The 12,898-nt window shown below is 37.1% G+C and overlaps 1 protein-coding gene across 3 annotated transcripts in view; it reads left to right on the forward strand.

Annotated features, from left to right (window-relative positions):
* The window catches only part of npy2rl (neuropeptide Y receptor Y2, like), an 87,060-nt gene extending 80,971 nt beyond the window's left edge, over positions 1-6,089 (forward strand). For 2 of the 3 annotated variants that reach the window (XM_087236418.1, XM_087236417.1), the window contains one exon: positions 947-6,089. The gene's annotated coding sequence lies outside the window, so the exon portion shown is untranslated. The remainder of the gene's footprint in view (positions 1-946) is intronic. The other variant, NM_001327802.1, reaches the window with a different exon arrangement.
* Positions 6,090-12,898: the final 6,809 nt, after the last annotated feature.

Below are 12,898 nucleotides of genomic sequence, written 5' to 3' on the forward strand. Positions count from 1 at the left end.
ATCTATCTATCTATCTATCTATCTATCTATCTATCTATCTATCTATCTATCTATCTATCTATCTATCTATCTATCTATCTATCTATCTATCCATCTGTCTGTCTGCCTGTCTGTCTGTCTGTCTGTCTGTCTCTGTCTTTCTATCTATCTATCTATCTATCTATCTATCTATCTATCTATCTATCTATCTATCTATCTATCTATCTATCTATCTATCTATCTATCTGTCTGTCTGTCTGTCTGTCTGTCTGTCTCTGTCTTTCTATCTATCTATCTATCTATCTATCTATCTATCTATCTATCTATCTATCTATCTATCTATCTATCTATCTATCTATCTATCTATCTATCTATCTATCTATCTATCTATCTATCTATCTATCTATCTATCTATCTATCTATCCATCTGTCTGTCTGCCTGTCTGTCTGTCTGTCTGTCTGTCTCTGTCTTTCTATCTATCTATCTATCTATCTATCTATCTATCTATCTATCTATCTATCTATCTATCTATCTATCTATCTATCTATCTATCTATCTATCTATCCATCTGTCTGTCTGCCTGTCTGTCTGTCTGTCTGTCTGTCTGTCTGTCTCTGTCTTTCTATCTATCTATCTATCTATCTATCTATCTATCTATCTATCTATCTATCTATCTATCTATCTATCTATCTATCTATCTATCTATCTATCTATCTATCTATCTATCTATCTATCTATCTATCTATCTGTCTGTCTGTCTGTCTGTCTGTCTGTCTGTCTCTGTCTTTCTCTCTATCTATCTATCTATCTATCTATCTATCTATCTATCTATCTATCTATCTATCTATCTATCTATCTATCTATCTATCTATCTATCTATCTATCTATCTATCTATCTATCTATCTATCTATCTATCTATCTATCTATCTATCTAAACTGTGTTTCTTTCTGTTCACATGGTGTAGGTCAATATGAGCTCAAAGCTGTGGAGGATTCAGAGGGGAACTCAATTATGATTTATGTGGTCTCCAAAATGAAGGCGCTTCATACCGTCACCGATTTCTTCATGGCTCAGCTCGCCATGCTCAATCTGCTTGTCATCTCGGTGTGACTACCATCTGTGCTGGCTTACGCTCAACTGGGGAATGGAGTTTGGATACACTGAAATGCTTCGTTCTGCTGTACGCTCACGGTCTCCAGGTCCATCCAATTTGTTGAATTAAATTTCAACTTCTCGACAATTTGACCTGTCTATATTCTACGTGTTTGAAGGATCTTCTCATCATCTTCATTAACGCTTCTTCATAATCTCTGGTGTGATTAATTGGAAAGAATATAGTCTTCTTTGTGCAAGATCATTTGAAACAATATTTCTGGATGTAAAGATGCCTGTACATAGTTTTATTCATCACGAAAGAAGCTTTCGGTGTTACCGTGCAACAAATTTATGCACTTTAGATCTTCAGCCTTACATCGGCTCTGTAATTCTGAAGCAGCCATCATCTCGCGTGGACGTACACTCCAGGCCGTGCACTCAAATGGCTCTGGAAGGTGTTAACAGCAAATTGCCTCTCCTTTCATCTGAAAGTAATTTGCACAGAGGAATAGTGTGACGGCACTCCACCAGACTAACAAAGACGAAGATGTTTCAACCCCTACGGTATGAATGTTTCCACACAAAGATCTGTATTATTGCTTCATTAAACCTTGAGGGACGTTCTGTCAGCTCGATGCTTAAAATATATGAATGTTTCACCTAGAGTATACAGCACAAGGAATTTGACTGTACCTGATGGAGGGTTCACTTTTTGAAAACACAACCCTAGTGGTGGATTGGCTTGAGCAGATATCACAACATTAAAGTGAACAACATAGAAGTGGGAAAAAATACATTGTACTTGTAATGCAAACGTGCTTTCTACTGTAAGCTGTTTTCTTCTGTAAAGCTTTGTAATCACCACCATACCAGTTGAATGTAATTACATTGCAAATCAATATTCTCCTGTGTAAAAGAAACATCCAATGCACACCGTATAAATAGACATAGGGTAATTAATCTGCAGAATTACAGCTAGCACATTAGGGTGTATGATGTCACAACCTCAACGTGAAAAAAACAAAACGTCCTACATTCTCCAATTCCCTGAAAGAAAATCGAAACACAAAGTTGCTTTAAAAAAGAAGATGACTCATACAATTTATGGGATTGCTTGCCCATTTCTATTGACATGGAAGGTATATGCTTGTTCACCCTACAACTAAATGACTCAGTTTAACCGACGTTGACGGCAGGAAATGAGAATGCCAGGTTTAATTAGTACTGTGGGCTTCTGTGGGGATCCCACTTCAATTTGGGATGCGAATTGAGGATTATTCATAAGATATTGCAGTTGAACTGCAATGGTGTCCTTTATTTATTTTTGTTAATGGAATATTCTCAGCTCATTAAAAGCTAAAAGATGATTTTAACCATTCACTATGTAAAAACAAGAAATATCCCAGCAAACACTTTTGTGTTTAATAGATGTCTAATAGACACCTAAATGTAGACAGCTTGGCTAAAACAAGGCTAGTCTAGACTAGTCGTCAAACAGACAGATTAGACAGACATTATATTTAATATGCATCTAATAGACATCTAATATAGACAGCTTGGCTAAAACAAGGTTAAACTTGGGCTGTGAGTAAAAATCTAAGAGACATATAAAAATAGCCCAAAACTAGATTAGTCATCAAACAGACTTTATATTTAATAGAGATCTAAACATAGACAGCTTGGCTAAAACAAGGCTAAACTTGGGCTGTCAGTGAAAATCTAATAGACATCTAAGAAAAGCCTATTATATTGCTGAGCCGTTATATTTAATAGACATCTAATAGACATCTAGGGCAACGTAGTGGCGCAGTAAGTAGTGCTGTCGCCTCACAGCAAGTAGGTCGCTGGGTTGCTGGTTCGAACCTCGGCTCAGATGGCGTTTCTGTGTGGAGTTTGCATGTTCTCCCTGCTCCGGTTTCCCCCACAGTCCAAAGACATGTGGCACAGGTGAATTGGGAAGGCTAAATTGTCCGTAGTGTATGAGTGTGTGTGTGTGTGGATGTTTTCCAGAGATGGGTTGTGGCTGGAAGGGCATCCGCTGCATAAAAAAAAAAAAAAACGTGCTGGATAAGTTGGCGGTTCATTCCGCTGTGGCGACCTCAGATTAATAAAGGGACTAAGCCGACAAGAAAATGAATGAATGAATGAATAGACATCTTAACATATACAGATTGGCTAAAACAAGGCTAAACTTGGGATTTTATTAATAATCTAATAAAACATCTAAGAATAGCTCAAAACTAGACTAGTCATCATACAGACAGATTGAACAGACTTTATATGTGTAGTCATTCACTTCTGTTTATTTGATGATTAGTCTAGTTTTGGCCTATTCTAGGATATCTATTAGATTTTCACTGACAGCCAGAATCTAGCCTTGTTTTAGCCAAGATAACTACGTTTTGACGTCTATTAGACATCTATTAGTCATCTTTTAAAATAAAAAAAAAAATTGCTTGCTGGGATACAAGTCTGTGAGACATGGGAAAAACACTGAAACATTTATATGAATTAGTTGACTTAGTTAAAATCTACTAACCTATCACTAATTCAAATTGACATTTGCAAAGGGTATAAGAAAGGTACTGTTTACATGTAGTGTCTTCTCATAGAACTAGAGTATATTGGTCAGGAATAAAAACACAATCCATTTTTTATATTAGGAAATTGATTTATTTTGTTAATATTAATGCAACTTATTTTAAAAACAATAATGTTTGAAAGCATTGGCGGCTCAGTGGTCAGCACTGTTGCCTCACAGAAAGAAGGTTACTGGTTCTAGTCCCGGCTGGGCATGTCAGTGTGGAGTTTGCATGTTCTCTCCTTGTTCACCTGGGTTTCTTCCGAGTGTTCCGGTTTTCCCCACAGACCAAAAACTTGCACTATAGGTGAATTGAATAAACTAAATTGGCCGTAGTGTATGAGTGTGTGTATGTATGTGTGTGTGTGTGTGTGTGTGTGTGTGTGTGTGTGTGTGTGTGTGAGAATTAGTGTGTATGGGTGTTTCCCAGTGGTGGGTTGCAGTTGGAAGAGCATTCGCTGCGTAAAACATATGCTGGAAAAGTTGGTGGTTCATTCCGCTGTGGTGCCCCCTGATGTATAAAGGGACTAAGCCAAAGGAAAATGAATGAATTAATATTTGCTTGCAGAATATGGGCAGAAAAACTGCACAACCCATGATGCTTCATATAGACTCCCATCAATCAGGTTTGCAGCAAACAAAGTATGCTAAAGAAGTAAATCTTTAACTCCGCCCACTTTTATGAAGTGTGAGTAATGTAATCAAGTTCCTCTCTTACAATACCTAAATATTTCTGTATATGAATTTTGTTTTACAATAAACTTGAAGTGTTTTGTTTTCATATACGGATATGCAACCAACAACTTTAAATACGTAATTTCCCCCAATTTTGTTTTTTGGGGGGGTGGACTATAAGTGACTATAACATTTATTTTTGCACTGTGTGAAACGTTTGAAATACGTTAAATTTACATTTCTGCTTTTAGACATTTTGAAATGCCTTTTCTGACTTTATCTATATGCTCATCATTATAAACCAGTGTACAACATGATAATGGCAAAAAAATCTATTTATCCTCCAGAGAAGGGGTGGTCAAACTCGTCCTGGAGGGCCAGTGTTGCCAGATATAGACTTTTTCCAGCCCAAAAGCTGTCCAAAGCACAAAAACCTCCCAAAATATTTAATTAATATAAAACCTTCATTTATTTAAATTGAAATTAGGCTAGTTACCTTAACTGTCATAATTTGTAACCATACAGCAACTACAACATAACCAGATAACATTGAAACACTGCCCCCCCCCCCCTCTCACCCCCCCCTCTCACCCATACACTGCCCTTATTGTGTAGATTGCACGACCTATTAGTGTATGTTTTACTTTCGAAATGGGTATAAATTCATCCCATTTGGCATTTTAAATTCTGTTGAACATAATTAGGTGCTGCTTGTCAATCACTTGTATGTTTGTTCTTTCTGTCAATTGCGGAAAAAAAAATTATCCATAAGTGTTATGATAAACTGCTGAGTTTAACCACAGGCGCTGCATGATATGCATGTGGGAGTCTGATTTGTTCGGGCAGTCAGATTTTGTTACAACTTTCCCTCACCTCCTCTTGCGGGTGAGCCCACGCGGTTTGTGCTATGCACTGGTCACTACTAACTGAATAGTAGTAGGAGTACACAGTTATGTTCTCTTAAACAAGTTGCATATAAATTTTACGTTTCAAAACCGCCCAAATGGTGTTAACCCGCCCATGCCTTTTTTACCCGCACACTTAAATGCAAAACCGGTCAATCTGGCAACACTGCACCGGGCCTCCAAGATCGAGTTTTGCCCTGCGTGACAAAATATCAGCCAATCAGAAAATATCTGAGTGTGATTCAGACCAATCTGAATTTGCCAGCAAGCTGAAGCTGTAATAATCCCGTCGATTCAATATTGCTTTACCACAGATTAGGATATGTTGTAATCTTTATGTAGCCTATAATTTATTTGAGAATTATTGGCTGAACAGCATGCAGCTACTGAAACACATTTCATAACAGAGGAGGAAGACTGCGAGTCAGAACACCAAACAGTCAACTGGTGCCTATTATTTAGTTACACAATGTCAACCAAGTCAAACAGTCCAGTTTTTCTTCAGGGATCTTATTTCACACATTCGCACATTGGTTTGTCTTTGTGAGAGTGTTACAAAAACAGCCACTAGTGCTGATCAGCCAGCTTATTTCTGAGTTTTTAAGTCATTAGTATTTACATGAGCATGAATGCTTTTTAAGACCGACTTTCACACTGCAGGCCATGAACAATGTAACATACAGTACTAATGAACATGAACATTTGTGGATCTGTTTTTGTGAAATGCTAAAGTGATTGTATTAATAGTGTTTACATTAGACAAGAGTTTCGCATTTACATGATGTACTAAAACTTTGGTTGATGCCAACCAAATTGCGCTGTGAAATATTAAAAATTATTTTTTAATGTTATGTAATTCGCTATTTATTTGTATATATTTGGGGTAGATATGGGATGACGGCTCAAATGTTGATGTAAATAAACGCATTCGAATTGAATCTCACAAAAAAACGAACTCAGGTGAATTACTAATGCCGCCGATTGTCCTTATCTGAGGATTTTGTTTTCACAGAGGCCTTTAGATGACAGTTCATGCAGTTCTAATATATGCAGACATCAAGCAATCCCTCTCCTCTCCCTACGATTAGCATGAAACAACAGCCCTGCAAAAGTGAATTTGATTCAGTGAGACGATAAATCCTGGCTGTCACTCTGACAATAGGTACGTTGACACATCTACCTATTCAAACATGCACTTTCTGTCTGCATTTTTCCTTTTTGGGATATTATATTTTTATCATCCATTATACCTCTATAATGTAATGCACAATAGCTCAGGACTGTTCTTTCACAATCACCATCTTTTCATATCTATGTAGGGCTTTTTTTTATAGACGCTGAGACTGACGGCGTTTCCTGATTGCTTGTCCAAACGGAATTCATCCGAACTGAATTCTGGGCTGGATCTGAATCGTACAACTGCATCATGAATGTGAGCACAGTAAGTACAAGCTTAAGCTGTTTACTTTAACTAGACCACAGCTGAAGAGGGAGATGTTTTTACTGTTTCAATTGCAGTATTTGTCCTTGGCTTGTCACCACAACTTCATCACACAGAAAGCTAATTGTTGCGTTCACATATTTTGCATATTTCAGCAATGTAAGAACAAGGATGCAAAGAATGTGAGCTGCTCTTTAGACACATTTTTAGTCGTTTCATGCACTCAGTACATTTTTTTTGTTTCATTTATTTTGTTTATTTTTATGTAAATATGCACTAGATGGATGCGGTTGATGTTTTGCTCAATCTTTTACACGCACAATTCTAATAATGCAAGTTAAAATATGTCAAACCTTCGAGAAAGTGTGAGCAAACACTGTTTTAGAATGCAGAATGCCTCTGTGTGAATGACCTCTAACTCAAAATATCTTCTGATTTTGAAAAGACAATGAAAAGTATGCTCTAATAACAGCAAGAAGTGCAGTAGAAAGTAAGGCTGAGTATTAATCGAACTGAAATCACAAACACATTTGTAAAAGCAAAGCTATTGTCATGCATGTCTTGTTACGGTAAGTAAGCATGGTGTGATCTGTAGTAAATCTCTAAAGAAAGCCAGAGGGCAGAACAGAATCTACAGAATCTCTAAATCCCCACGAAGAAACTGGGGAAATTCTCATAGCGTTGCATTATAAACAAAAAATTTAACTGCTTTAATTGATTCAGCATGACCAATAAACACATGAGTATGGAATCATCTCACAGTAAACTTTAGTTGAATCACTCGATTTGATTTGGTAATTTACTTGCAGGATTTGCATTTACACAGTAAATGCAGCCTTTATGCTGCATTTACTACACAGTTGTAGTTAACTGAGAAGCAACACAAACAGCTGCCATGAATGCAGAATGATTATTTCTTATTATAAGACTTAAATTAAATTTAAAAGTATTTTTTTCAAACATCTTTTACAAATAAAACAAATTAGCAATAGCAAAAATAAACTAACAAGCTGTAATTCCACTACACACAGTACATTATGGGTCAGTTTTGGTACATTTGTTTTGCATTTTCCAGTGTAGTTTAGAAACTCTCATAGTTTGGGGGGGGGGGGTAATCACTATAGTGGCACCACCTCTGCTGCCATCACATCATCGTAAAAACACAGAAGCAATATGTTACAGATAGAACGGTGTTCTTGAGCAGTGTCTGCTGCTGACTATTAGAATATAGCAAGTGTGGGGTCTTGTGTCACAAATCCAATGATGTTGGTAGGGAAACTCATTTGGTCATTTTTCTTTGGCTTAGTCCCTTTGATCATCAGGGGTCACCACAGCGAAATGAACCAACAAATGCCAACTTATCCAGCATATGTTTTAATCAGCGTATGCCCTTCCAGCTGCAACCCAGTACTGGGAAACATCCATACACACACATACACTGCGGCCAATTTATTTTATTTAATTCACCTGTAACACATGACTTTGGACTGTATGGGAAACCAGAGCACCTGGAGGGAACCGATGTGAACATAAGGAGAGCATGCAAACTCCACACAGAAATGGCAACTGGCCCAGCAGCGGTTCAAACCAGTGACCTTCTTGCTGGGAGTCAACAATGCTAACCACTGATCCACCGTGTCACCCCCAGTAGTGACACTGATAGTAACAATTCTCTCGGACAAATCGTTAAACAGCGGTGTGTATACGTCATGTTGTGGTAACAGAGTGTACGGCACACTTAAAACTTCAACCGGTAGATAATAAAAAAGTTCCATTACTACATATGGTACAACTGTGCAAAAGTGACTGAAGCGGGCCATATAATAGTGGAAACGCACCTAAACATGTGAAATAGATTGTTTAAAGTAAAAGAATCATTGAAAACACTAAAGGTGGCAACAAAAAATACTTGCTCAGGGGCAGAAAGTGGCTTGTCTTCTTTTTCTGTTTAGTTATCACCACAGCCATGTTAGGAGTTAATGAACAGATCCAATATACTGATACACACAAGTTGTTGTTGTTTTTTTCAATTGTTTAGGCAAGGTCAAAATATTGACCTCATTCTGCATCACTCATTTTTGTGATTGTTTTAGAACTTCCAATTTAATTGCCTAGGGGAGAAATGACTAGGAAGAATAAATGGCAAAAAATGGTCAAACCTCCCTACAGACAAGTGTGTTCATGACTGTACATAAAAGTAGATATAATAAGAAAATATCCGTTTGCAACATCAAGCAGCAGAAGCTGTTTTTAACATAAAAAAAAAGGAAGCGAATACGACCGGAAGTCTTGAGCCAAAAATAATATAGTGGCTTTGCCCACTTTGTACATGAAGAATAAGGTTAATAGCTGACTGCGTAAGAAACCCTCGAGTACTTTTTATAAGATTTTACAGAACTGTGTGTGTTGAGCATCAGTTAAGACAATGTTATCACCTGTCAGCTTTAATTCTGGGGAAAGCTGGATAGTTTGGAGCTTTTGTCAGCTAGTCTACTGGGTTTAAAATAATATTGGGGCGGGATCAAAATCAGTGACGTAGTGCAGATCTGCCAGTCCATTGATGACATGTCGGTTTCTCATTATTATTCATAGCTGAGTTTCTTATCTATAATCATATTTAATTATTCATGACTGCACATGCTTGCCGAAGGCAAGGCAGACCTGCTAAGCTTTGAGACCACTAACGTGCACGGCACACAGTATTTTACACTGGGTTTGTTGCATGTTTTTCCCTGTGATGCTGTCAGGGCCGATACAGCAAAGCTGTTGGTTTGCAGCTGGCATTTTTTTTTTGGGAGAGCTGTAGGAGAATTTGAGAATGGCGGACTTTTATCTTTTATCAGTTAAGTTTGTACCATTCAGACACATCGCCTATATCAGTGCTGCTGTGTTCACCTATGTTACTGGCAGGGCTAATGGTTGGAATAGACATGACAAGAGACCTGCTGCACAGCTATCCACAGTGTCTGCATTCAGACCCGGAAAGAGGAAAGAAGTCCTCCTCATTTAGAGTGTTTACATAAACATAATTATTTGTATGATGATATAACAAATTGTGGTTATGTGTATATGAAATTATGAAAAACACGTGTAGCAGGACAATTAATTACTTACTGTTTGTTTATTTATTTGCATTTTAGCATTGTAAACTATAAAATCATGTATCTCCTTACGATTTGTGTCCGCTTTTGTGAGCCAACAGACAACAGTTGTTCCCTCCCCTCTTTCTCCCCTGCTCTGCACGCCCACTCCTCCCTCTGCTCTCAGCACTCCACGCCCTTCATGTTTTGAGGTAGACTTGAACTGAAAGAGGGGGCTTTAATGGCCCTTTAAGAAGATACTCATAAAGATGGGAAATTTTTACGTAATTTTGTAAAGCTTAAGAGGATGTGAAAAAATTCATCTCAGAAAGTTGAATTCTCTCTATTCTTGAGTGTGAATAGTGTAAATTGCTTGCAACTTTCTTGATGGTGGAAGACAGTTATTTCATGAGTCACTTGCTTCATGGGCATATAATGTAATCTAGCACTCTATAGATCATGTCTAAACTGTGATCCATTACAGTCAAATTTAAGCTAAAATTGTAGATCTGTAAATCCCCTTGACACTAGCATTTATCAATATCTTATGTTAATGAAGTCTGCATTTTGGTGTTGTGGTCTCTCTTCCATTTCTTTTTCCTATATATTTATAATTCATTTAAAAATTTTCCTTCAGCTTAGTCCCTTATTTATCAGGGGTCGTCACAGTAGAATGAACCTACAACTATTCCAGCATGTGTTTTACGCAGAGCACGTCCTTCCAGCCCCAACCCAGTACTGGGAAATTATTTCTTTATTTTATTTTTTATTTTTTGCATTGAAACTGTGACCCAGGCTAGTGTTGTGTAAGAAGGGCAGCAAGGTTTTAGGGCCTAATTAAGCCTAATTACTGCTTTAAAAGTCTAAATGCATGTGAGAGTTGTGCGTACATGAATCGCATGGTTAGAAAAATCTTGCTGGATTTTAAATCGTCATAAATAATGTCAAAAATCCAGCTTTTGGTCTTATGGTTTTTATTTTTTTGGTAGAGGAAAGATTGAATGTTGAAGGATACGTTTTCATCGGTTTTTGCCACTGAATGAGAGCGATCACTGAGAACCTTTTTTAGATTGCCTACTTTTCTGTTCCACTGAAGGAGGAAAGGATTTAGAATGACAAAAATCACAAGCGTAGATGCCTGAAGAGTGCCCAATCTTTGAAGGTCTTGTAACAGAGTGAAATAGTCTTGTTCCCTGTCTGCTGCTTGGAGCTCTAATGTAGAGGGATCAGTTTCATGGCGTTTTCGGCTCAGGTGATTGGTTTAAAAGATTCTCTCTAAAACCGGCAATGACTCTGTGAGGCCATGAATCAAAATGACAGAATCCGAGTCGTGACCTCCTTGAACCAAGCTCTCTCTCTCTTTTTTTTTCATCTCTCTCTCATCACACAGTCAGAAGCCCTTCAGGAGCTTTTCACAGAAGCTACTCTTCAAACAACAAGCATTCAAATAAACGACTCCGGAAATTGCTAAACAATAGCTATTATTATATGGGTTGAGTAGGATGTTCAAGACAATATGGGATTCATCGTCAAACTTGTTTGTTCTCCCATTCACGTTTGCCCTTACTCTGATTGTTAAGGCTGTTCAGATGGTAAAAGCAACTTATAAATCTGTGTTCATTTACAGTTTATATAAAGAGAGCTTTTGGAAATAGTCTAGCAGACTTTCTGCAGAACTTAATCAAACATAACGGCTAACCTTTTTGAGTTTGAATTAATTAGTTATTGATTGTCAGCAGAATGATAAAAGACTGTTGTTGAATTTTTCTTAATGTTAATGAATGTTTCCTGCATCTGTGTTGTTCTGTTATAATTGCAATAACATTGTAAGACTTGACTTTATAATGACCTATACTGCCAGTTTATCGGTTTAATTTGTTAAGTCTTCCACTATAAATTCAGGAGAATTAGACATAATCGAATTAACTTGACGTTGCCTTTGGCGATTTAACAGAATTTCGCTGCTGTTATTTTATGAATACGCTGATTTAATAAAGACGGATGGATGCATTTAGAAGGATGAAATCAACAATGACTGGATGAAAGAATTTAATTATTAAAGATTCATTTTGCACCTCCCCTTAAATCTCAAACAATAGTGGTAATAAGAGCTTAGATCAATTTAAAGATGAAGCTTTTGCTGATGAAACGTCCACACAGCAAAGAAAAATTCATTAATTAGCAGTTTTCCGTAGCTCGTGATTAACTGTAATTTTTTCCTTTTGATTAGACTTTTCCCAGCTGGGTCAGTTGGCATTTCTGTGTGGAGTCTGTGTGCATGTTCTCCCTGTGTTAGCATGGGTTTCCTCTGAGTGCTCTGGTTTCCCACAAAGTCCAAAGACATGCAGTAGGTGAATTGGATTAACTAAATTGGGCGTATTGTTTGAGTGTGTGTGTGGGATGTGAGAGGTTTGGGTGTTTCCGAGTACTAGGTTGCAGTTGAATCGCATCTGCTGCATAAAACATATATGCTGGAACAGTTGGCGGTTCATTCTGCTGTGGTGATTCCTGATAAATAAGGGGCTAAGTTGAAGGAAATTGAATGAATGAATTGTTAGTCTTTTGAAATGCACAGTGGGAGCTTGAGCTCTGATCCAACAGATTTTCAGGGTAAAAAGAAGAACTCTAAAGTTTTAAATAAGCAACTTTTATTGTCTATTTTAGTATTATGAAAAATTAATTATGTAAAATACAATGTATAATAAGTTTTTGCAACTCAATTTTGCACCATCATTTACCAACTCAATCTTGCAGTAATTTGCACCTTTTTGATTTAGTAGCTATTTTGAGTTCATTTGTATGATCTCATTTGTACATTTTAGTATGATTTCCTCATTTCTCTGTGATGGTTGGGTTTAGGGGTGGGTTTGGTGGCATGACATGACTCCTTTAAACAGTTTTTTACATTTAATATGAATTAAATTGAGTGAATTGGTACGAATTCCCCACCTTTCTGACAATGCATAAAACAGTTATGTTTCCTCATGAAATCAGGCTGTAGTTTTCATGACCAATCCTGATAATATATTAAGTTTAAACTACTAAAAATGTCAATAAAAGTCACTTTGTTAGACTTTTCTAAATATTCCAAAAAAAAAAAAAAGTTGCTGCAGCAGAGATCAAGGTCCCAAATTAAATG

Source organism: Danio rerio, chromosome 1 (assembly GCF_052040795.2).
Source record: "Danio rerio strain M-AB ecotype USA chromosome 1, GRCz13ab, whole genome shotgun sequence".
NCBI lineage: Eukaryota > Metazoa > Chordata > Actinopteri > Cypriniformes > Danionidae > Danio > Danio rerio.